This window comes from Lissotriton helveticus, chromosome 1_2 (genome assembly GCF_964261635.1).
Source record: "Lissotriton helveticus chromosome 1_2, aLisHel1.1, whole genome shotgun sequence".
Classification (NCBI taxonomy): Eukaryota; Metazoa; Chordata; class Amphibia; order Caudata; family Salamandridae; genus Lissotriton; species Lissotriton helveticus.
In genome coordinates this window covers 283,063,345-283,087,337 of record NC_136058.1, presented here as the reverse complement: position 1 = coordinate 283,087,337, position 23,993 = coordinate 283,063,345, and the positions used below count along the sequence as shown (strand labels likewise).

Here is a 23,993-nt window from a genome sequence, read left to right as displayed (position 1 = left end):
GTGGAGAGCCTGGGACTCACGTCTGAGCATACCCAATAGTTAGATGACACACACGACATCCTCCACATGTTTTCCTCGTCTCATTTATGGCCTATTCTTTTCTCCCAATTCCATGGTCATTCTCCATTTTTTCAGTACAATATTCTGAGGCATGCCGAGGCACTCTCATTACGGTTATTTCGTACTATCTTCCCTTTTCAATATTCTGTACCTTATTTGTTCTGGCTTACTTGACTACTATTTTTACATGCTTTACCTCCCACTTTAATACTGGCCAACGTGCCAAGGTTTGATGAAGGTACTGTCCTTCCCCAGGTTCCTAGCTTTATTATGTACTATGTATCATTGCCACATACCCTTATTGTATGATTGTTGGCAGACAGTTTCCAATTGCGGTTTCCTAACCGAAAATGTAATCCATTGCGTAATTTGCTACTACGCACCAGGACAATATTTGCCAAAAACGGTATTTTGTCTCCTGAATCTTCAAGCATTGCGATCCATGAAATTTGAAGCATTGACTGAACACAGCAACCTCTGACTTGTCCTCTCTTCCCTAAACCGCTACCTTTCTTCTCCACTCCAATATGGCAAGACTCTTCCACCTAATTCCCAGGCAACCATAAGCACTCATGCAAAAAGATCACTCCTGTAGCGTTCTTATATGCATGGTTCACCGCTCACACGTCCACATCAGTCTCACCAACTTCGGCACACTGCATAGGCATTCCTGAAGTTAAGGACTTGTTCCAACTCTCGTTTGTGACCACACCGGCCACCAGCGTTACCCTCCAAGGCCCGTCTTGCTTTTCCCTATAGGATCTCTCTGGTACACCGCACCACTCCGTCCCATTTTGGATATCCTGCCTTAATTATTCCCCCTCCAGTTCCCTTCAGCTCGCCGCAAGGTTGACTAATACCGGATGTAAGTGTAATTCTCATTATTGCAAGTGTTATTACAATATGGTTATGCATCAGTTTAATAAAGTTCATATGCTCTTCTAGGCACAACGACTCGATTCACATTATCCTGGCTGGATGTAGATTTCTCGCCGCTCTGTCTGCAACGGGTCCTTGTTGATTGGGCAGTTTCTTAGGGTAAGTGTAAGTCCATTGCTTATGCAGGATTCCTTCACTTTACCATTGCATTAGCGTCATGACCAGCTGGGCATTCTCCTTGTCTTTTAGTAAGGTTGTTGGCTCACAAGGGATGATTACCCTCATTCACCTCCTTCTCTGCATGGCTTTTTGCTTAACGTCACAACTGTGTTCATCCATCCACACTGGGTACTGACTGGGTTGAGCAACTACTGAGCACTCTACATAATAGATACTCTTGCACACCCTTATTTATTAATTACCCCTTTCTAATTTCCCACCGTGATTGCATTGCTTTTGTTTATCGGTTGCCGTTCTTCCCTATAATACTATCCTTTCATTTTTTTCCCTTTTCTCCCCCCCGTCTCCCCCCCACAACCATGCCCTATTTTCTCTTTGGTTAACCCCCCTCACCCTCTTCCTTCCCTTGCTTCCATGGCCTTTCGCAGGACTCCTCTCAGGCTTCATTCCTTCGTCCTGATAATAATCCCCCACATTAATGGGGTTCGAAACGCCGTCGACACACCATGTCTTGACTTCCATTGCTCTTTCCTGGATCTCTGTGGTGCACAATGATGTTTTTTATATTGTGACTCCTGTAAATAAGAACATTGTTGTTTATACACACATGCCTGAATCTTGGAATCTGGTGATTTCCAACCCTGCTTTTCACCCACTGCACTTCTTAAATATTTTGTTTGTTTGATTGTTCGGTTAAATAATTACTTCTCTATTTTGAATGTAAAACTTTGCAGATCATTATGTTGTTCTGTATAACATTTCCTAAATTTACTTGCTAAAGACCACTGTCTCTTACAACATATTGTACATCCTAGGTCCCTTCTGACTCACAGGGTTCCCTTGTTTCTTTAGACCATGCTTGAAGCCATGGTGTAGCATTGGAAGGCCTTGTGGACGGTCCCTCTCCACTGGGCCTTGTAGCCATGCTTATGTGCTGTGAGGCCAATGGGTTAGTGGAATCCCTCCACAAATCCTCTCAGTGATACACAAGGTCTGAGAGGCCCAGGAGGGTGTGCCACGGGGTGTGCCTCCCCATGGCCCATTTTAAACTGTCTCATAGCTCTGCATCATGGCTGTGTGCATGGGTCCAAGTCAGTGACCAGATCCTGTGATTTCATGCTCTATGCTTACTCGAACGGCCTCACATATTCCCTTTCAACCCAGGCATAGCTATCAGTCAGGGGCATAGCCAACCGTAGTGCAGCAGCACTGGGCCCAGGGGTATTAAGTGTCCAATTGTAGTGTAGTTCCTATATTCCCAATAGGCTCTGCGCATTGGAATAATATACACTATAAATTTGACATAGGACCGAGGTCAGTATGTCTCTATCGGTATACTAAACTTAATTGTGTGTGCCAGCTAGCTCAGAGGTCACTAGAAACTTTCTCAAATAAACTAGAAGGGATTCGTTTCTGACAACCGCATAAACATGACAACTTTGTTTCCCCAAGAATCGAAACGTATATTCAGAGTCATGGAAACAATAGATAACTATTTCACTCAGTCAATCGTGCATGCTTTGTTTCTACAGAGTTTGCACAGAAATAGAGAGACGGGTGTTTCAATAAAAGCGGTTTATTGATCAGTCTTCTTTCTCATGCAAGAGAGGTGAACTGCTACAATCATTAGACAGAATGCAAAGTATAATGCGTAAACGGTAATATAAAATAATACTGTAATAGCATTGTCTGGTGATATGACATATGAAATTACATACATAAATAACACAGACTAAAATACTCAACTGGTGCTTCTAAAATATGCCTACCCCAGTGTACCTAACCTAGGTCTAGTACGAAGGAAGAAGTAGGTGTTGTCTTTAGCATAGGTTTAGTTTTGCCAAGAATTGCCAAAGGTTTCTCTAGGTTCTAATCAGCGCCATACCTTAGAATGAGAGAGGTTGGTATAGCTGTCTCGGAACTCGATTTCTCAACACCCGGCAAGGGGAGTCAGAAACACTGGAGCGGGATTTCTCGGCAGGAGGATGACAGCTTCTGATCAGTGCGTCAGCTGGAGGGATGGCTTCCTTCGGCACTTGCTGTAGCGAGCTGCGTCGTGCAAGTAGGTAGTCAAACTGCACCGAACCACACCGCGCTTTGACATAGCAAGCAAAGGTATATTTATACCTTGAAGGAGTTTAGGAATGCCAGTATTGACGTAAAGTCGGGCATATGAAGTCATGAATGAACCCCTAAGGAATAGATGTTCATGCATAATAAATGAGTTCTTGGAGAAATCAATATTCAAGCAAGGGGAAGTCCCTAACGGCTTAAGAGTCTGGTTTACCAAGAAATCGTGACGAGGATGAACGGATGGAAGTAGCCATGCCTGTATTTGGGTAGCATGGGCTATGCCTAAATAAGGACTGGATTTCTATGCCTATGTAAAGGCAATGTGAATTGTACCTATATAAGGGCATGAATCGGGAAAATAATTTGGAATCTAAAATCGAACACAACACAATGTTCCTAAATGATGGCTTTATTTTACTGTTCAGCCAGTGGACAAGAGTGAAGGCACACTTTTGCTTTGCACCAGTGCCGATGACACCAATGATGTGCCATTTGCCTCCCTTCAATGGGCCTCACAGCAGGTTTCAGAGCTGTGAGGCCTGAGAGAGGCCCTTCCTTTCTGGTCCCCATATTCAGCCGAGGTCGGACACCCAGGAGAAGAGGCACCAGCGCATGAGCTTAGCAGCACAGGAGTATGGCTGTGAGGCTCATGGGTGCCTCTCTCAGGGGTTTAGCCATCAGGAGAGCAGCAGTATCAGTGGTACCAGAGCTCATGGATGTTAGGGATCCAATGCAACCAGATTATGGATGCATTTTACTATCTCATATCAATTTCTTCCATCAGGGCCCATGGCTACATTACTATGCCATTTATCTCTTCTACCATGCACTGCACAGCAATGATCTAAAGCTGAAAAGCCAAGGAAAGGGCCATCCTCCCAAGGACTACCAACTACGGTCCAGTGCTGAAAGCAAGGCCCAAGGGAGGAAGCCTGCTCTCCTGAGCCTTGCAGCACTGGTCCATGGCTCCAATGCTCTGGGCAAGTGGCCCCCTTGGAAGGCTTAGCTATCAATTGTGTAGCAAGTTCAGTGGGACAGTGGCCTTGTGGGGTTATGTGTGCAATGCACCCAAATTATTACAGTATTTTACTGTCCACAAAAAAGTATACAAATTGTGATGGATGGAATGCTTGAATTAATCTCAGCCACTGGTAATTACTCGGGACCACATCCCAGTCCATTGTTATTTTGCACACCATTCCACCTCAGTTTGGACCCAGCCATATGTAAATCAGGTTTGACTCTGCTTCAATGGAAACAGTCCAGATGTAATTGTCAGGCTATCTCTTCCCTGTTCCGCAACACAAGCAACCCAGGACCAGTTTTGCCCTGGTTAGGGCTCATCAGCCAGGTATAGCTTGATTCCAGTGACAGTGTACAAGGGACACACATCTGGGCATACCCGTCTCATTTAGGGCACACACTAAAGTATATGAAAAAGTGATGGATGGAATGCTTGACAATTTTAGCTACTGCTGAAGCTGGTGCACCCCTGAGATCAAACGAGGCCCACCATGGGGGCCTTCCCCCAATTTGAAGATATCTGGTTACACCATTGTGTTTTATTTTTTGTGCACTTCTAATTTGAGAGAGTTGACTTATTTGATGAGGCAAGGATTTTTATTCTATTATTCCAAGAAGTTCTATTGATATTGTTTGCTCTTTTGCTCTGGTTTAGACACAAACGTACGGTACATGATGGTAAAATGCTGAACAGCTACAACACTAGAGGCCTGGGTCTTGCATCCTTGGCCCAGTACTGTGAGGACCAAATAAACAGAAGGTTAGTGGGCCAGGCTGACAGCATTTTTTATTTGCATTTGAATGTGTGCTTTCCAAGGTTTGTTCAAAATTGTGAAAAATCAAATAAAAGGAGATTTATTTCAAATCTGTTGATTGAATCTGCAGCATGTTAATTTAAAAAGGAAACGCATTCCTGGACCACATAGCAAATACCAAATATGAGTATCAAAATAGGTAAAGGATTCAGAGGTCTTTGAAGTGTTATTGCCATGGCTCATGGCACATTACGGTAAACCATTTTAGCCTACATACGATTGTATTCTGGTAGTTTCTAGTATTTTACAGTGACTTGGACAATGCCATTTATATAGACGTCAAGCTGTTTTCAACTGTTTTATTTGCTTTCATATCTTTCTTGCACATACTGTATCTTGCACTGGGTATCTGGGAAGACAAAGTTACATTTTAATCCACACTGGTCCCCTTAAGGGCATTCTGCATGCTGCAGCACACCACAGAAAGGCATGGAGACAGGCTGTGGTCACACCATGAGGCCACAGCAGAAGTCCCTATCTCCCTCCTCAGTGCATTTCCTTGTTGTGGTGTAAGTCCAGGAAGGGAGCATTGAATACAAGCCTATCCATCCAGCTCTGGCCTTTTAAGTGGCCCGAACAAAACACCAGCCACAGCAACAGGATCACCTGACTCCAGCCTCCTGGGGTCCCATCAGGAGCAAGTGGCCACAATGGGCAGAGACCCTCAGATCACAGACCTGCACATGCGGAGTTTTAGGCGCTCTGCACCTAGCCACACCATGCTCCTGCACACAGGAAGCCTCCATTTGTTGAAGTATTTCACAGCCTTCCCACAGCTTGACATTTATCTGAGTCAGCACTAGGAGTCCCAAAAGCCAAGGCAAGCAGCAGTGATTGGTGAATGGATGGGCAGAGGGGCCTATAGTTGCTGCTTCTTCTATTGGGCCAGTAGAGCACACGCTTACGGCAGCCATATCGATGGGTGGCTCCTTCTTGTGCCCACATATGAAATGTATGTTAACTTGACCTTATATGGGATGTGACTCACACCTGGAGTCCTGGGTAGTATGTTTTTGCCTTGCATTTTGCATGTGTAGCTGTGCTAATGGGGCACTGTTTTCTTCACATTAGTTTTTGTGCAATGTTTATGGGTATGCGATGCTCAAGCATAATTTGTACGGACCTTGTTTGGATTCTGGCTTACCTGCTGCATGTCAACACACTTATAGCATGGTAGCAACATTGAATAGGATTCCCATTTCTACTCAGAGGTCAGTCATTAATGATCACAAGCTTCTCCTACTTCACCTGCCCAAGAGCCCTTCATATTCTCACTACTTCCTTGAAGATTCCGGTGAGATGTTAATTTGACAAACAGTTCACAAACTCTCCAAACCCAACCAGCGGGTGACCGAAATGCTAGTAGGCTCAAAAACAAATCCACATTAACCACCCCCAAAACCGAGGTTTTTATTATTTTTGATGTGTTTTCTTTAAGTACCTTTCTTTAAGTACCGGCTCATGGCGGCCCTGGGCAGGGAGCGTAGGTAGGGGGCCTCCGGAGGAACGCAGGCGCGGAGCCCAGTGAAGGGGTGGGGGTCAGGGTGTTAGGAAGTGGAACAGAGCCACAAACACAAATTATTGAGGCTGAGAGAGCGCAAACTGACCTAAATGTATGAGTGCATCACACTTACCCGTAGTAAGCACAAATCATGAGGAGAAATGCCATGAGTGCTAATAGTATCTGCAATTATATTCTAAATGTATAGCTAATGTAGAGATTTAAGTAGAAGTGGAACTAATACAGAAATGTGTGACACTATATGATTTTATTAGATGTGATTATTCCTGAATCCATGTCGTGTAGCTGTTAAAATGTAAGATGGCATGTGGTTAAACGCAGAATGTGGTAGGCCTCAGGGCCAGAGCTAGAAGGGAAGGGGAAGGTGTTTCTTTTCACGACATAGATTGTACTAATGTTTTGGTCATTGCATTAATGGGCCATGATTTATAGATGTGTTTACTGAATAATAGAATAAGAGTATTAACATGCTTTAATTAAATGAAGAAGTTAAATGCTATAATCATTATGAGAAATGCTGTAGGCCTGAAATGTTTTAACGTTGGTTTACACGTACTGGTCTGGGCCAAGAAATGTTGCGAACCTTTTTGGAAGTCTATGAGAGTTGGGATCTTGGCTGCAGATGTCTGTCTGCAAGAGAAAAGGGGGAATCCAATTATAAATAATATGAATAGAGGTCTGTTCAGGAGACGGCCCAGACATGGAGGAGGGTTCTGGAATGTTTAAGGGGTATCAGCGGGCCGGAGAAGAGTCTGAGAAGCAAGGTCAACTCCAACGTATGAGGCCCAATACAAAGCATCATGGAAAAAGCCAGAAGCTACACCACGTGAGGGGCGTCTCGTGAGGGCGTCTCAAATGTTGTTGACTGTTTTGTATTAGGGACAGCACCCATGGGTGGAGTTAGAGCAGATACCTGAGGACCCTTTAGAGAGCGGATGGGTAGGCAGAGAGGGGTCATGACTGGAGAACTATAGGTTTTCACCAAGAGACTAAGAGTGAGTGACTTCCCTTGGGGGTCATTCACTGCTGACACCTTTGTTAGGTTGGGATTTGGTTAAGTAGGGATACCATCTAGAGCAGGGTAGGGACAGCCTAACCTGTGCGTTTTTCCTCCAACTTAAATGAAGGAGAGATATGCGTCAATGCTGATAGCTTTATTATTCTTAGAACTTGTGTTAGTAATTTCCGTTGCTCGTCTGAGGGCTTTCAGAGAGCACATGTATGTAGTTGGACCTGTGTATCTCGTGAATCTCATTCTGAGATGCCTGTATTTGCAGCTTATCATATCCTTACAATAAACTTTTGAAAGCTAGAAGTTGTTTGTGATCTTTGGGAGCAGAGTCCTTTATTGGGTGAACTAGCTTGGTAATAGATGCACTTTCTTCCTCAAAGACAGGCAACAAAGGTTCAGTCGACCAGATCGAGGTTTAGATCAATAGATATAAGGTATCGATCAAAATCTCGCCCTTCCAGTTGGTAGCAGAGGATGGTTGCCTTCTTGAGGACGGTAACCTAGGCCAGGTTAGCTTACCCCAAGGCCCCTAGAAATCGATGATCGGAAGAACCGCCCGCCGAAGAAGATCCGGATGACGTGAGACAGAAAAAGCAGCAGTATCGGTCGAGAGTGAGTATAAAGGGTTATGCGTGTTAGATTGCGGTGTTTTTGTATTGTATCTATGTTGTAATGTCTGGCGGAGTTGAATGTCTGTAGAGTGACTGTGGAACAGGTTGTGAGCGCGCGCAACCGGTGGAAATCTTAAGTTCAAGGAGAGCTTAAGTGGTTCGGGTGTATCGGACACCCAGAGTAATTGTCAACTGGAGTGAAGGGGGTCATGAGGTACCATTGATCACCCGAAAGACCGAGATAGGGGGAACGTAAGAGTGAGTGCGTGAGTAACGGACGCTGGTCGGAGGTTACTGTGTGTGTAAGCAACCTATCAGAGAGACGATAGACATTTCGTCAGTTGTGTTGACAATTACATATAGACTGTGGACGTACAGTCGAGGGAAGTGACCGCTTGGTCGGAAGTAGTCATTTTTCGGTGTATGAATGGGACGCATGCATAACCGGGAGACGAGTTGAGAAAGGAGGGGTGCTGCTGCGAAGCGAAGAAAAGTGACGTCAGAAAGTGTCGCGACGTGATTGGCCGACCGGAGAAAGACCGCGCTGTGATAGGCCAGCTAGCAAAGACGTCAGAAAGGGTCGCGACGTGATTGGCCGACCGGAGAAAGACCGCGCTGCGATAGGCCAAGTTAGCAAAGCCGCGACAGGATTGGTGGATTGTCATCAGGAAGTAAACAGAGTAGCGAGGCTGGATATTGTGCGCATAATTATGAAGTGTTTTAAATGGCTGAGAGCGGCGTTTAAAAAAGAGAAGCGGGGATCGTATGAAGGGGAAGAAGCCCCGCCGGAGGGTACGCCGGCTCGTTACATGGCAGTAAATGTTGGGCTGCATACGATTCTTTGGATATCAGAGTGGAGTAAGATTACGGAAGGAAATGAGGAACTGACGTTCCCGAAGTACGGGACGTTCAGATTAGAGGTGTTACATCGATTAAAATCAGTCATGACCTCAATGAGACCCTTGCCTAGACCGACCCAGTTTGAAGCTCTTGATGCATGGATTAGGGCAGCGCATGAAAAGAATATGAACAGACGACAAGAAAGGGTGAAACGATCGGTAAGGGCAGTGCAGGATGCCAGGTGGGATGCGGATGCTAAAAGATGGAGAGTGCATAACATGGAAGTAAATAAACTGTACCCAGTGTTAGAGGTGCCCGGAAATAAAAGCCCCCTAGAAGAAGATGATGAGAGCGAAACAGAGGACAGCCTGATAAACAGATTATTGACAGACAGGCCACCCCCGTATAATAGAGCAGGGGGAGAGGTCGAGCATAGTGAAAGAGAAAAGGGGGGCAATGCAGGAGAGCATGGACCGCTTCCCAGTTCAGAGTGGGATCCTGAGGCAAAGAAAGAGCTGTCCCAGCCTAGTCAGGTGCAACAGGTAGTCGGTAGGTTTGTGGTACAAAGAGCGCCGGAAACGAAGTGCGCCACATCCTACACATTACCAGATGCACTACAGGTACCTGTTACCATAGGTCCTATAATATCGATATATGACCAAGAGAGAGCAAGAGGGGAAGAACGGGTACGGAAGGACAAAGAAAGAGCAGGGACGGCAAGGAGGAAAGATACGATTAATTCCCCAAGTCAGATGCCGATACCCAGAGAGTGGAGCACTCCAGTGCACCCAGCAGGGGACCCAGGAGGGGATCCTGGGGGCCCTAGATGGCCAGTGGATCTGAGGGGATCTGGACGAAAATCCTTTCAAGAGCTAAATGAGTACATGAAGCAGTGGGATGAGGCAGTGGAGGCTCACAAGAGCATCATAGCTGCAGAAGCTGAAAGGGAAAGTCAGGACAGCAGAGCTCGGACTCACTGCGGGGCTGGGGAGAGCAGCCCGGAGTGGGACTGTAGAGAGAGAGATAGTAGGGGAGTCACCCATTGGGCCCGGAGTGGAGATAGAACAGACCTGGAAAACGGGGGCCCCGGGAGTGGAGGGGTGTCGCGCCCAATACTCAGTGAAGGGGAGAGGAGAGCGCAAGAGTACAGAAACAGCTTTAAGTGTCCACACTGTGTGCCCGGCACCAGAGAACTGAATGGGAGTTGTGAGAGGTCGCACCATAGTCCCTGTGATGATGGAAATGAGCGCAGCCCAGGGAATATGGGGAACCAGGAAGGATCGTATCGGATACTGAGTGATACTAGGCAAAGGGAGAGTAGCGACCAGAGGGAAAATAACAGAGAGGCGTACGGTGAAAGGAGAGAAGAAGAAGAGAGTGGGCAGAGCAAGAGTAGGGGTAACAGGCCCGTGTTCCATCACCTTCCAAGATCGGATGGCCGAGCATGGGACCTGGAGAGATGGGAGCAAGGGAGGGCACTCATTAACTCTCCCGAGCCCAAACGTAGAGCTCGGAGTTGGGATGGTAGGGAGACCAGTGAGCCCCCTTCGAAAGACATATTGCGAGCTGAGATAAAAGCCAAGAGACTCGATGTCGCCAGCTTAAGGTCAGACCTGGATGACATGATAGATGGTACCCTGCCTTTAGAAAGAATGGAAATGTATGAGCAGGATGAAATACTGTATATGGCAAAGGACATCACTCGAAAGGCGAGAGCAATCCATGAGAAGTTAGTCGAACTAGCAGGCAAATATATGGTGGACCTGTCAAGAACCAAAGCATTACAGGGTAACCACAGGCTACATTACACAGATCGAGACCTAGATGAGAGGAGAACGATTGGGCTGAAAACGCACATAAGGGAACTGATCACTGGAATAAGGACATGGAGGGCTCTAGATAAGTGGGAAGAGAGGTGGTCCAAGAAAGGGACCGTCAGGAGAAGCACGCTTGGTATGACACCAGGAGGACTGCAGGGAATAGAAGCATACCCTTTGCGTGAAGTCGCAAATGGGAACTATGTGCATGTCCCTTGGAGTAGGGGAGATTTAGCTGCTTTTACCACCTCCTTCCCCAAATTGCGGGAAAACCCAGTGGAGTGGTACAAGCAAGTCGAGAGGTTTGTAAAAATCTCAAAGGTCCTATGGATAGATCTGAACACGCTGTTTGACATTGTAGTACCAGGAGATCTGTGGACAGCATGCAAGGTTAGCGCTGAGTGGCCCACAACGGAGCCAGAGAGAGATGCTAAGACTAATGGGCCGTCCGAGATTGTGATGGCAAAATTCGAGAGAGTGATGACTTGGCTGAAAGAGAAAGTGCCAATGCAAGACATAGATTGGGTCAGAATAGACCGAACCAGACAGGAACCCAAAGAGACAGTCCACGAATATTACGAGAGATTGCTGAAGGCGTTTAAACAGTATAGCGGCCTGGATGTAATGGATCCAAAAGACATAGGGCAATTCGTGTCCAAGTTCGTCCTGGGACTGAGACCGGATATTAGTTTAATGATTCAGCAACACTCGATTTGTTGGCAAAGTAAACCCCTAGACGAAATACTGAGATATGCCAGGTACTGCTGTGATGAGATAGACTCCAAGGCTAAGAAACTAAAAGAAAAGTTGATGGTGGTACAGATGCAGGCAGCAGGGAAGGGGGGACAGCAGCAACAGCAGCAAGGAACAGGTACAGGAGGAAAGAAGCAGTACAGTCAGAACAAGGGCAATGAGGAGAGTTCCACCTTTAGACCCAGAATAGACATAGCTGCCTTGAAGAAAACGACTAGGTGCCACCAGTGTAACGAGGTGGGGCATTGGAAACGCGAGTGTCCCTACAATGTAGAGATAGGAGAACAAGAGGAAGAGGAGGAAGAGGTCCAGAGCGCACCTACAAGAGGGGTGACGACATACCAGGGAAAGGTGCTCAAAGGGGGGGGGGCTCCTCCCCGAGTCCAGTTCCCGCAACCTCCTCGAGTAGGGACTATGGGTAAGACTTATAGACAGATGCCCCTGTTTGTAGAAGGAGAAGAGTGCTATTATGTGGACCCATTAACAGGACAGAGGGTGGAAAGAGAAGACTGCACCCTCGGGGCAGCCTTGGAGGTGGACCAGAGGGGACCCTATGTCGAAGCAGAAGTAGCAGGGTGCCCTACGACATTTCTGGTGGACACAGGAGCCACTAGGTCCACGATCAGATCAGCTGCAGTTCCAGACCTGCCCATGTCTGGAGAGACCATACAAGTGGTGGGGGTCGCAAACAGGAGAATAACCAGCCAATTGACAGAACCGGTACAGGTGAAAATAGGGAAGTACAGCGATGAGCACCAGTTTGTGGTTTGCGATTCAAGTCCTGTGTGTCTGCTAGGGAGAGACCTGTTGTGTAAATTGAATTGTACAATATACTGTACACCTCAGGGAGTGGAGGTATTGACCAATGATGATGACGCAGACTTCAAAGTTGCAAACTCAAGAATATGCGTGGAGCTGTACCCTACTTTGACAGTAGATGAGCTCCCCTGGGACTTGAGAGAGACAGTGGCACCAGAAGTATGGGATTTCACTGGGGAAGAGATAGGATTGGTCAAAGGGGTGGACCCAGTGAAAATTGTAGTGAAACCGCATGCTGAGTTCCCAAGAACACCCCAATATAAATTGACTCCAGAAACGATTGCAGGCATAAAACCCGTGATCGAGTCCATGATTAAACAGGGAATACTGAAAGAAATCGTGGGTAGTCCATGCAACTCCCCGATTATGGGTCTGCAGAAACCAAATGGGAAATTTCGGATAGTGCAGGACCTTCGAAAGATTAATAACATAGTCGTTTTGTGTTGTCCAGTGGTACCGAATCCATCAGTGATACTGTTTCAGATTCCATTCCAAGCTGAGTGGTTCACTGTGATCGATCTTTGTCAGGCTTTCTTTTCGATCCCTCTGGACGAAGAAAGCCATTTTCTTTTCGCATTTAAGCTGGAAGGTCGCGTCCTAACATGGTGTCGTATCCCTCAGGGGTATACAGAAAGCCCATCGATCTTTAACCAGCTTTTGAAGAAAAATCTTGAAAGTCTAGTGCTGCCCCAGAAGTCAGTTCTGGTCCAGTACATAGACGACCTCCTCGTGGCGTCAGAAACAGAAGAAGCTTGCAGGGAGGACTCCATTGCTTTGTTAAATCACCTAGCTGCCAATGGGCACAAGGTGTCCCCGGGAAAATTGCAGTACTGCCTGACAGAAGTGCAGTACTTGGGACACAGAATAGAGAAAGGAAAACGAAAGGTGTCACCAGACAGGATAGAGGCGATCATGAAAATGAATGCGCCTAAGACACAGAGAGAGGTCAGGATGTTCCTAGGGATGGTGGGTTATTGCCGACAGTGGATCGCGAACTTTTCACTGAAAGCAAAGCCCTTGCAACAACTGACGCACAAGGAGGTGAGCGATCCGGTACCATGGGACAAAGACTGTTTGATGGCATTCTTACAGCTGCGAGAGGACCTGTGTCGTGCTCCGGCATTGGGAATGCCTGATTACAATAAACCATTTTTTCTTTACTGTTGTGAGAGAGAAGGTTGCGCGTTGTCTGTGTTAGTCCAAATCCATGGGAATGCCCGTAGACCAGTTGCTTATTTCTCGGCTACTTTAGACCCAGTAGCCGCAGCGTTGCCCGGATGTCTCAAATCCGTTGCTGCAACGGGTGTCAGCATTGAAAGATGTGAAAATATCGTCATGGGGCACCCCTTAGAGGTGTGCGTGCCTCATTCTGTTGAACTGTTGATGACCAGGACCAAAACACAGCATCTGACCAATAGCAGGCTCACGCGCTATGAGCAAGTTATTCTTGCTGCAGAGAATGTGACCCTCAAGAGATGCTCTGTTTTGAACCCTGCCACCTTGATGCCACTCCCAAATGATATCGAGGATGATGATGAATGTACAGACCATGACTGCCTCGATGTGACTGAACTATGCACCAAACCCAGACCCGACATCGTAGATGAGCCACTGACCGACCCAGACGAAATTTTCTTTGTCGATGGCTCATGTGTAAGAGACGAAGTTGGGCAGTTGAGAGCAGCTTATGCTGTTTGTACAATTGCTGGAGTTGTGGAAGCTGGGTGCCTGGAAGGAGTACACTCCGCTCAGGTAGCCGAGATTATTGCCTTGACACGTGCTTGCTTGGCAAGCAATCAAATTCGAGTCACCATATACACCGACAGCCAATATGGTTATGGGGTGGTTCATGATTACGGGCAGTTATGGTCTCAAAGAGGGTTCATGACCTCTTCAGGCTCTCCCATTCGCAATGGAGAGTTTGTGCGCCTGTTGTTAGAGGCGTTGCAATGCCCAGCAGGTATTGCAGTTGTAAAGTGCACCGCACATACCAGAAATGAGGACTTCGTTTCGAAAGGCAATAGATATGCTGATGAAGTTGCGCGGTATTGCGCGGAGCAAGGATACTCTTTCACAGAGGTGGAAGTGGGTGGAATAAATGTAAGGACTGAATTAGCCATGATATTGGAAACTGTTGATACTTGGGATGAACTGGCAAACATGCAAGAAAATGCTCCTGATTTTGAAAAAGAAACATGGGAAAAGGCAGGATGTGTAATGGGTGAGTCCCATTTTTGGGTCTCAGCAGACGGCAGAGCAGTGTTGCCCAATGAGATGGTGAGTCCAATGGCCAGACTCATACATGGTCCCGTACACTTAGGGAGAGATGCTATGCTGAGAGTGTTTAGACAGACTTGGTACAATCCTAAGTTTAGAATAGCAGCAGAAGCAGTGTGCCAGCGTTGTGTGACCTGTCAGCAGCTGAACGTAGGAAAAAGAACACCAGTTGCACTGAGTCACATAGGAAGGTCTGGAGGTCCATTCAATCGAATGCAGATAGATTTCATTGAAATGCCGAGGTGCAACCGCCTCCGCTATGTCCTGGTGGTTGTTTGTGTATTCTCCAGATGGGTTGAGGCATACCCTACACGTAGGTGCGACACCCTCACAGTGGCCAAGTTACTGCTTAGGGAACTCATTCCGCGCTTCGGGGTGCCGGCCTTTTTGGAATCAGATAGGGGAACGCATTTTAACAGCGAGCTTGTGAAAATGATTTGTGCAGCTCTGAATATCGATCAGAAGTTGCATTGCAGTTACCGACCAGAAGCCTCAGGAATTGTGGAGCAGATCAATGGCACGATCAAGGCCAGAATAGCAAAAGTTTGTTCCTCAACGACCCTGAGTTGGCCTGACGCCCTGCCATTGGTTCTCATGAGCCTTCGTAGTACCCCAGACAGAAGAACAGGGTTGTCACCACATGAGGTGTTAATGGGGAGAGCAATGAGGCTGCCATCTGTCCCAACTGCTGCACTGTTAAATATCACAGATGATATGATCCTGGACTATTGTAAGGGGCTGTCTGACGCCATTCGTTCTGTGTCCCTTCAGGTGCAGGCTGCCGAGGTTCCATCGTGCCAGGGCCCGTGCCATGACCTGTATCCTGGGGACTGGGTCCTGGTGAAAAAACATGTGAGAAGAAGCTGCCTGGATGTTCGTTGGCGTGGGCCCTTCCAGATCATCCTGATCACGAACACGGCTGTGAAGGTGGGAGGCCTGCCCAATTGGATCCACGCGTCACATACGCGAAGGGTTCCAGCACCTCTGGAAGAAACAGCTCCTCTCTCGGATAGACGTCCAACAGAGGACCGAGAAGCCATAGAGGGGGCTAGCCAAGCTGTAGAGGTGCCAGCGGAAGCAGGGAACGAGTCTGACCAAGCTGAGGACGGTCAGTACAACAGCGAAACAGAAGACGCTACAGAAGGAGAAAGTAGCTGGGAGTACGAGTCAGACACTGACAGGTCTGACAGAGAGCGAGAACAGACAAGAAGGAGAAGGAGTAGAAGGGCACGTGGAGAAGCTAATTGGCCGCAAAGAAGGAGCTCTAGCCTGAGGTCAACTCCAGAGATAACCCTTCCTCCGATATCAGAAGACTCAGACCCGGAAGAAGGTGCTCAGGGCGCTGAAGCACCGGACCGAAGAAGGTCAAGAAGAGTGCGTGTGCCTAGCAGAAGATACTCCACCCCTGAGTGGACATATCTGGCGACAAATGTCTGTGAAACAGGAGACAGGGAGGATCCGAGCGGTGGTGGTGTCCAGTTCTGAGCCCATCGTCACCGTGGAAATACGACTGTTGGTACCCGGAGTCGAACAAGAAGGGTCACTAACATTCATGCTCCCCAGACCTCCCCGCCTCAGCAAGTTAAAACACATGTTTCTCTCAGAATTGCAATTCCCCGACTTTGGTACAACGATAACAGCACATGAAGAGCACAATCTTCGTTTGGAAATACTGAACTTTGCTATTGAAGCTGCAGGCACCAACCTGATAGTAGATGCTTAAAGGACTTTGTAAATAAAGCGAGTAGAAAAAGAAGATTACCTAGCGCCCAGGAAGCAGAGAATATTAGGGACCTTCCCTTGAGTTGATGGAGAAGGGCTAGGGTTGTCTTGATTGAACTGTTAAAGGACTTTTGCGAAGAAGGTTGTCAGCTTCCAGTTGTGTGGATTCTAAAGACAAAAGGAGTAAAAAGAGACTGTAAAGGAACGAGAAGAAAAGAACTTTTTGCCAAAATAAGAGAGAGCCATATTGTCTGACGAAATGGAAGCCGGCACCCAGAACCGCAGAGCTAAATGTATAATAGGTACACTAATAGTAGGAGTGATAATATTGATAGCTTTAGTGGTAACAATTTCTTATGTAAAGGGACATGAGGAAGAGGCGAAGGTAACTGATGTGAAATCTGTAGAAACGCTTACACCTACTGTTGCTGGTGAGAAAAGGGAAAACATTCAAGAGAAAGCGTTATTAGCTGCAGAAGCCCGCAGGTTACACGTAGATGAGTCCCAAGGAGACTTTAGGTCAAATGCTTATGCTAAACTCTTATATGAATACGTGGATGCCATGGAGGTTAAGGACTGTTACGTCTGCATGCAGTTGCCGGCGTCTGTAGATGAAGGCATTCGATATCATCACCTCCCGCTGACATATGGCATTACATGTAGCTTATTGCTTAGTATATTTTATGAGAGAGATAGTTTTGAATACTATTTCTCCAACTATGATTCAGTGTTGCCAGAAGTCCCAAATTATAAGCAGATGAACAAATGGGACTACTGGAAGAGTGAAGACAGATTGGCCAAGTTCTTCATTCCTTGGAATACCTTAGATACTTCACATGCCCGTAGAAATAACCTGACATGCAAGGTGTCAGAAGTCGAGAAGAAGTTCATAGGGCAGGTGGATGATCGTTACAGGAGACAAAAGATTTTGAAAAAATCAGGACAATGGAAAACAGATTGGACCGAGGAAGAGAAGGCACACAAGAGAAAGGGTAGTAGTGGTCCAATAGCTTTAGATAAGACGCAGAGAGGAAAGCTATGTCTTCACCGAGCCAAAACATATTATGAAAATGTATACGTGGGAGAAGTCGACTGTGAACATGCTTTCAATATAGAGTACTATACTAAAGATTTCCTGAAGGGAATGCAAGTGATTCCAAATGTGTATTTTGTATGTGGAAGAAATGCCTACGTGAGACTACCTGACAACTGGTATGGATCATGTTACCTAGCAATTGTCTTCCCCAAAATATATCATGCACAAGACTTAGAGATCATTGAGGGCAAGACATCATCGAGGGGAAGGAGAGATATAGGAGATGCAGAAATGGTTGGAGATGTCTTTGGAGCTATGTTCCCTCTTTTGGGTCTAATCCTTAATGATGTTAAAATTAGACGACTGGCAACAGTCGTCGACAGGTTGTCTGCCAGCACTGCTCAGTCCTTAATGCTGGTAGAAGGAGAGATGCAATCGATAAGGGCTATGGTTCTTCAGAACCGTCTTGCGTTAGATGTCCTACTAGCAAAAGAGGGCGGAGTCTGTAAGGCTTTGAAGGTCCAGGAATGTTGTACTTACATTCCAGACAATTCAAAGCCCCTTGAGAAAGTTATTAGGAACATAACTGATATTCACAAGGAGATCGAAGACTTGAGTAGAGAAAATGTCTGGGAAAAGGTGGGCCACGGAATGAGTGCAGTTGGAGGGTGGATCTCCACCTTAGGCAAAAGCTTTGTGTGGTATATACTAAAACCTGTAATCATAATATTGATCTGTGGGATCATATTGTGGGGATTGGTGAGGGTATTCAAATGGTACAGAGAAAAAAGGTCAGAAAGGGCCCAAAGAGAGCAGCTGCAGAGATTGGCTGCCATACAAGATAATCAGTACAGGAGTCTGAGGGCTCTGGAAGCGCAGAGACAAGTTATGCTACCAATAACTGCAGTTTAAATGTTAGTGATGACCCCGAGAGGTCATCAAAGGGGGGAACTGAGAGAGCGCAAACTGACCTAAATGTATGAGTGCATCACACTTACCCGTAGTAAGCACAAATCATGAGGAGAAATGCCATGAGTGCTAATAGTATCTGCAATTATATTCTAAATGTATAGCTAATGTAGAGATTTAAGTAGAAGTGGAACTAATACAGAAATGTGTGACACTATATGATTTTATTAGATGTGATTATTCCTGAATCCATGTCGTGTAGCTGTTAAAATGTAAGATGGCATGTGGTTAAACGCAGAATGTGGTAGGCCTCAGGGCCAGAGCTAGAAGGGAAGGGGAAGGTGTTTCTTTTCACGACATAGATTGTACTAATGTTTTGGTCATTGCATTAATGGGCCATGATTTATAGATGTGTTTACTGAATAATAGAATAAGAGTATTAACATGCTTTAATTAAATGAAGAAGTTAAATGCTATAATCATTATGAGAAATGCTGTAGGCCTGAAATGTTTTAACGTTGGTTTACACGTACTGGTCTGGGCCAAGAAATGTTGCGAACCTTTTTGGAAGTCTATGAGAGTTGGGATCTTGGCTGCAGATGTCTGTCTGCAAGAGAAAAGGGGGAATCCAATTATAAATAATATGAATAGAGGTCTGTTCAGGAGACGGCCCAGACATGGAGGAGGGTTCTGGAATGTTTAAGGGGTATCAGCGGGCCGGAGAAGAGTCTGAGAAGCAAGGTCAACTCCAACGTATGAGGCCCAATACAAAGCATCATGGAAAAAGCCAGAAGCTACACCACGTGAGGGGCGTCTCGTGAGGGCGTCTCAAATGTTGTTGACTGTTTTGTATTAGGGACAGCACCCATGGGTGGAGTTAGAGCAGATACCTGAGGACCCTTTAGAGAGCGGATGGGTAGGCAGAGAGGGGTCATGACTGGAGAACTATAGGTTTTCACCAAGAGACTAAGAGTGAGTGACTTCCCTTGGGGGTCATTCACTGCTGACACCTTTGTTAGGTTGGGATTTGGTTAAGTAGGGATACCATCTAGAGCAGGGTAGGGACAGCCTAACCTGTGCGTTTTTCCTCCAACTTAAATGAAGGAGAGATATGCGTCAATGCTGATAGCTTTATTATTCTTAGAACTTGTGTTAGTAATTTCCGTTGCTCGTCTGAGGGCTTTCAGAGAGCACATGTATGTAGTTGGACCTGTGTATCTCGTGAATCTCATTCTGAGATGCCTGTATTTGCAGCTTATCATATCCTTACAATAAACTTTTGAAAGCTAGAAGTTGTTTGTGATCTTTGGGAGCAGAGTCCTTTATTGGGTGAACTAGCTTGGTAATAGATGCACTTTCTTCCTCAAAGACAGGAAACAAAGGTTCAGTCGACCAGATCGAGGTTTAGATCAATAGATATAAGGTATCGATCAAAATCTCGCCCTTCCAAGGCACTGAGGTGCACCATGTTGAATTGGTTCGTGCATTTGAAGCTATTTCCAGGGTGCTTAATAGTTTGACACATCTGCCTAGATCGAAGTCCTCCCAGAGACACAGTTAGTTTGACCATTTATGTGCACAGGCATCCAGAATGTTGATGATTGTTTTGCACAGTTCTACAGGGGACTATTCTTCTATTAAGCGATTAAGGAAAACGGTGTTAGGAAAAAGGAGCCTAGGGAAGAGGCCAGGTTGAATTTAGCTTGAGAAGTGGCCAATGATGTCACTTGGTTTTGGGGCACGGTGAATGCTCCTTTTCTCAAAAACGTTTCTGTCTCTGAACATCTTTGTCCCTCTCCAAACACAGGTTGACCATTTTGTAAAGCTCTTTGATCCAACTATTAGCAAAGTTCCAGAGTCCTGTCAACCGAAACCAGTGGACATGCCCAGAGTACCAATCTCTCTAGTAGCAGGCCTCTTGCATTCACCTTGGATGAGGTCCTCTTAGCTCTGAGAAGAAGTGCGAAGGGCAAAGCTCCTGAGCCCGATGGGGTGCTGGTTGAGGCTTATAGAGCTATGAATGGGTTGTGGAGCCCCATTTTGACTCGAGTGTTTAATGCAGCAGCCGAGGGCAAAATACCTCACAGCTGGGCTCATTACATTATTGTGGCAATTTTTAAAAAGGGGGATACATCTGACCCAAAGTGTAATCACCCCATCTCCCTTCTGGACTCATCTGTGAAATTGTTGGGCAGGGTTGTTTTTCAGAGAATGGAGCAGTGGGCTACAGATTATTCTATTCTTTTGAAAGCCCAGAATGGGGTCAGGAGTGGGCTGGGGACAGAGGACCAGTGTGTAAACTTAGACTTGTTCATCTGGAAATATACCAAGGCTAAGTCAGGTTATCTTCACTTATGCTTTGATGACCTCAGTAGCACCTTCGATCTGGTGGACCCCTCGATTCTGTGGCATTCATTACTCTCACTTAGGGACCCTGCAAATATAGTTTTCTTCCTTTCCCGGTTGTACAAGAATCTATCTACCAGGGGTGGATGTGGCCCCAACAGGGAGCCCCATCATTTTTATTTTATTTTTATTTGCAAAGTTTTATATAGCGCTGGCTACACCCGGAGGTATCAGAGCGCTTTACATGAGGATCAGAGGTTTACAAGTTACATAATTACATCAGTTACAAGAGCAAAGTATAGACATAGGAGAAAAACATGAGATTACACAATAATATGAGTAATTAACGCGTAGTATATCCAAGATACTGGGAGGAGGAGGGGGAAGGAAGGAAAACAAAGCGGGGAGACGAGAAAAACTGTGTCAGATGTCCAGCTGGGTAGGTGCTGGCCGAGGGGATGTACCCGAGTCAAGCTCCTCTATACCTGTATAGGACAGCTACCCCGGGCATCGGACAAGGTTGCTGGGGTACTGCTGTAAGTACGAACAGTTAAGGTATCCGCCCCGGGAGCATCGTCATAGATCCATCAACACACCGTTCCCAGTGTTACAGGGAAGCGCCGACTGCCTCGTCCTCAAACTCACCTCCAGGTCAAGAGTGTGGAGCACAGAGATGCAAGGGACAGTTCCAAAGTCTGTAGAATTGAGGGACAAACCATTGTTCGTGTCTACAGTCCTCTTGGCGGGCGTGAAACTGAAGAGGGATTGTGAATAGAAACCTGAACTTCATCAGAAATGAGTCCTCAATAGGCCTCCATAGTGACATTGCAGATATTGATTCTTGGTGCCTTTGTACATTAAGGCAAGACTGGGCCTTGCATTAGCGGGTCTCGTTATGAACCAGGTAAAGAGCTATGAACTATGGGGATCTGTTTAATCCTGTGACTCTGCCGTTGGTCTTGCCTCTGATTCTGTGATTCTTTTACTCTGTAATGCCTATCATCCAGTTTATACATCAGAATCCTCACTCACTGGTGGTATTTCCCTGGTAAGCGCCATTTTGGGGTCTGGTGTAGCGGATCCCGCTTACAAATATTAGCAAAGTTTTTATGGGGAATAGATTCAGGCACCTTCCGGTCCTCAAATCTCCCAATTGGATCGCCTGAGGCTTTCTCTGCTCCCCCACTCACCGCCTCTCAGCCCCTGCAGCGCGTCCGCTAAGGCGTGCGGGACTCTCGCAACACCGGAGCAGGCTTCCGGGGGCTCCTGGTGTGCTCACCGGATGATCCTGTATCTTCCGTTGTCACAGAGTTTCCACAGGTACCGGGGGATCGTTGGGTGGTTCTTGGGCTTAGTGGTTGCTGCCTTGCGGGCTGAGCATATGCGTCGCTCCGATGTTCAGGGCTGCACCATTGGTAACACCTGCTCCACTTCTTCTGCAGGCGCCCACTGGGGATGTAGAGGGGGTAGCTCCGGTTCTTGCCACTCCCCCGATGCAGTCTCCCAGGGGCCCGCTCCTGATTTCGCGGTCCCCGCTCTGTTACACAATAGTCCGCTCCGCCCCATGCGCCATTTTGAGGTGCGATCGCCTGGCGAGTTTTAGCCGATTACACAGCAACAAAGCAGGTTGGGGGGACGGCACCGACAGCGGCAGATGCTCCCAATGCTCCAATGTCGGGAGTGAGTTTTTCCTGCTGGTTTTGGTGTGATGAAGCACCGCTCTAGGTTGCTGTGCGCGGGGCTTCCACGGAGCTTCAGCTCCGAGCAGCCATGGTTGAACCGGCTCCTCCCAGGGGGGTCAGACGGGGCTGCGTTCTGGCCCCATTCTTATTTTCCCTCAATGTAAACAGCATTGATTGTGCCCTTCCGACCCTGCAGGCTGATGTACACATCATTGCTGGACGCCTGGTCCCTGTGCTTTTGTATGCGGATGACGCAGTCTTAATGTCTAGGACCGCTGTGACTTATGGACACCTTCGCTGAATTGATGGAAGCAAGGAAATTAATGATTAATGAAGCCAAAACTTTCATAATGCCTTGCGGGAAAAACACTCAGAAGTGTAGGACTTTTTTTATCATGGGCATTCCTATTGTGAAGGTTAATTCATTCTACTATCTGGGCATCTTTTCTCTAATAATGGTTCATGATTCCAAAATATACAAAACGCTTGATCTAAAATTATATATGGCTAGAGCATTGTCAGCCGCTATGTATGGTGGGGGCCGGTGGGGTCATACATCCTGCGGTCCTCTTCCGGTTGAGGAGAAATCCCTTCTTAGGCGCCTTCTGTGTATCCCTGCCTCAACTCCATCCTCAATGGCCCACAAGGAAGTGGGGCTAAGTACCTGTCCTGGGCCCTGGTGACAAACACCCAACACCGCTTTGTCTCAACAAGGTTACTGCTGGGCCTAGTACATCATCTAGTTGCCTTCCCCAGTATGAACCAGAGGTACAGGGACAAACCGTGCCCTCGCGACGCCATTTCGAAACAGCACTCAGCACTTTATGTAGTTCTGCTACTTTTATGATTGTTTAAGGAAACAAATTCTGAAACTGATCTTTATTGCCCATAATATCCGGTATTATAATGCTTCCCTACGCTTTTTGTGTGCCCTGGAGGTCCCTACTCTATGTGTTAGTGTTACTGCTTACATTAAGGTTGCAATTCGCATCAGGAAAGGTATTTTTATCTAACTGTAGTATTTGTTTAATCTGTTTTAACACCGTATATGTGCTCAACTGTTTTTATCTGTAATTAATTTGATAGTTGTACTGCATTTAGTATTAACTGCTCTTTTATGGCCTAATTTGATTGTGCCGAATAAAGACTTTCGAACCATCGAGTCAAACGCAATCTAAACCTTCTGTTCGCTGGGATGGGGCAACTTAAGTCTCTCAACAGTGCTAGTTTGCCAAGCAAGTTAGCAGAGTCGGCCTTTATGATCCACATACATTGGGTTTTCAGCCATAAAATTCAGTTTCAGCAATGCGTGGTTAATTTGATTGAACATTATTAGCATCTCTTTGCATATAGAAATGTTTTTTTTCTCCAGAAAATCCATTGGTAAACTGCTGGCTACAGCTAACAGTAAACAGTAAGTGATGCCAGCTTTCAATCAGAGTGCTACTGTTTCTAGATAATACACATCCTCCATGGAGTAAACAAGATGCAGAACAAGCCACATGAGCAGTAGTTTTCAGTATGTATGTGGTCTGAGCATGCCACATGTTCTCACAATCACATCAACCAACTTAAACCTGAGCTCTCTTTCTTCCACCTTCAGCTTACAGCAGGCAC

General features: G+C 46.5%; 1 protein-coding gene across 5 annotated transcripts in view; it reads right to left on the bottom strand.

Moving 5' to 3' along the window:
• ARMH1 (armadillo like helical domain containing 1) overlaps nt 1-23,993 on the bottom strand; it is a 649,433-nt gene that overhangs the window by 524,368 nt on the left and 101,072 nt on the right. The window lies entirely within an intron of this gene.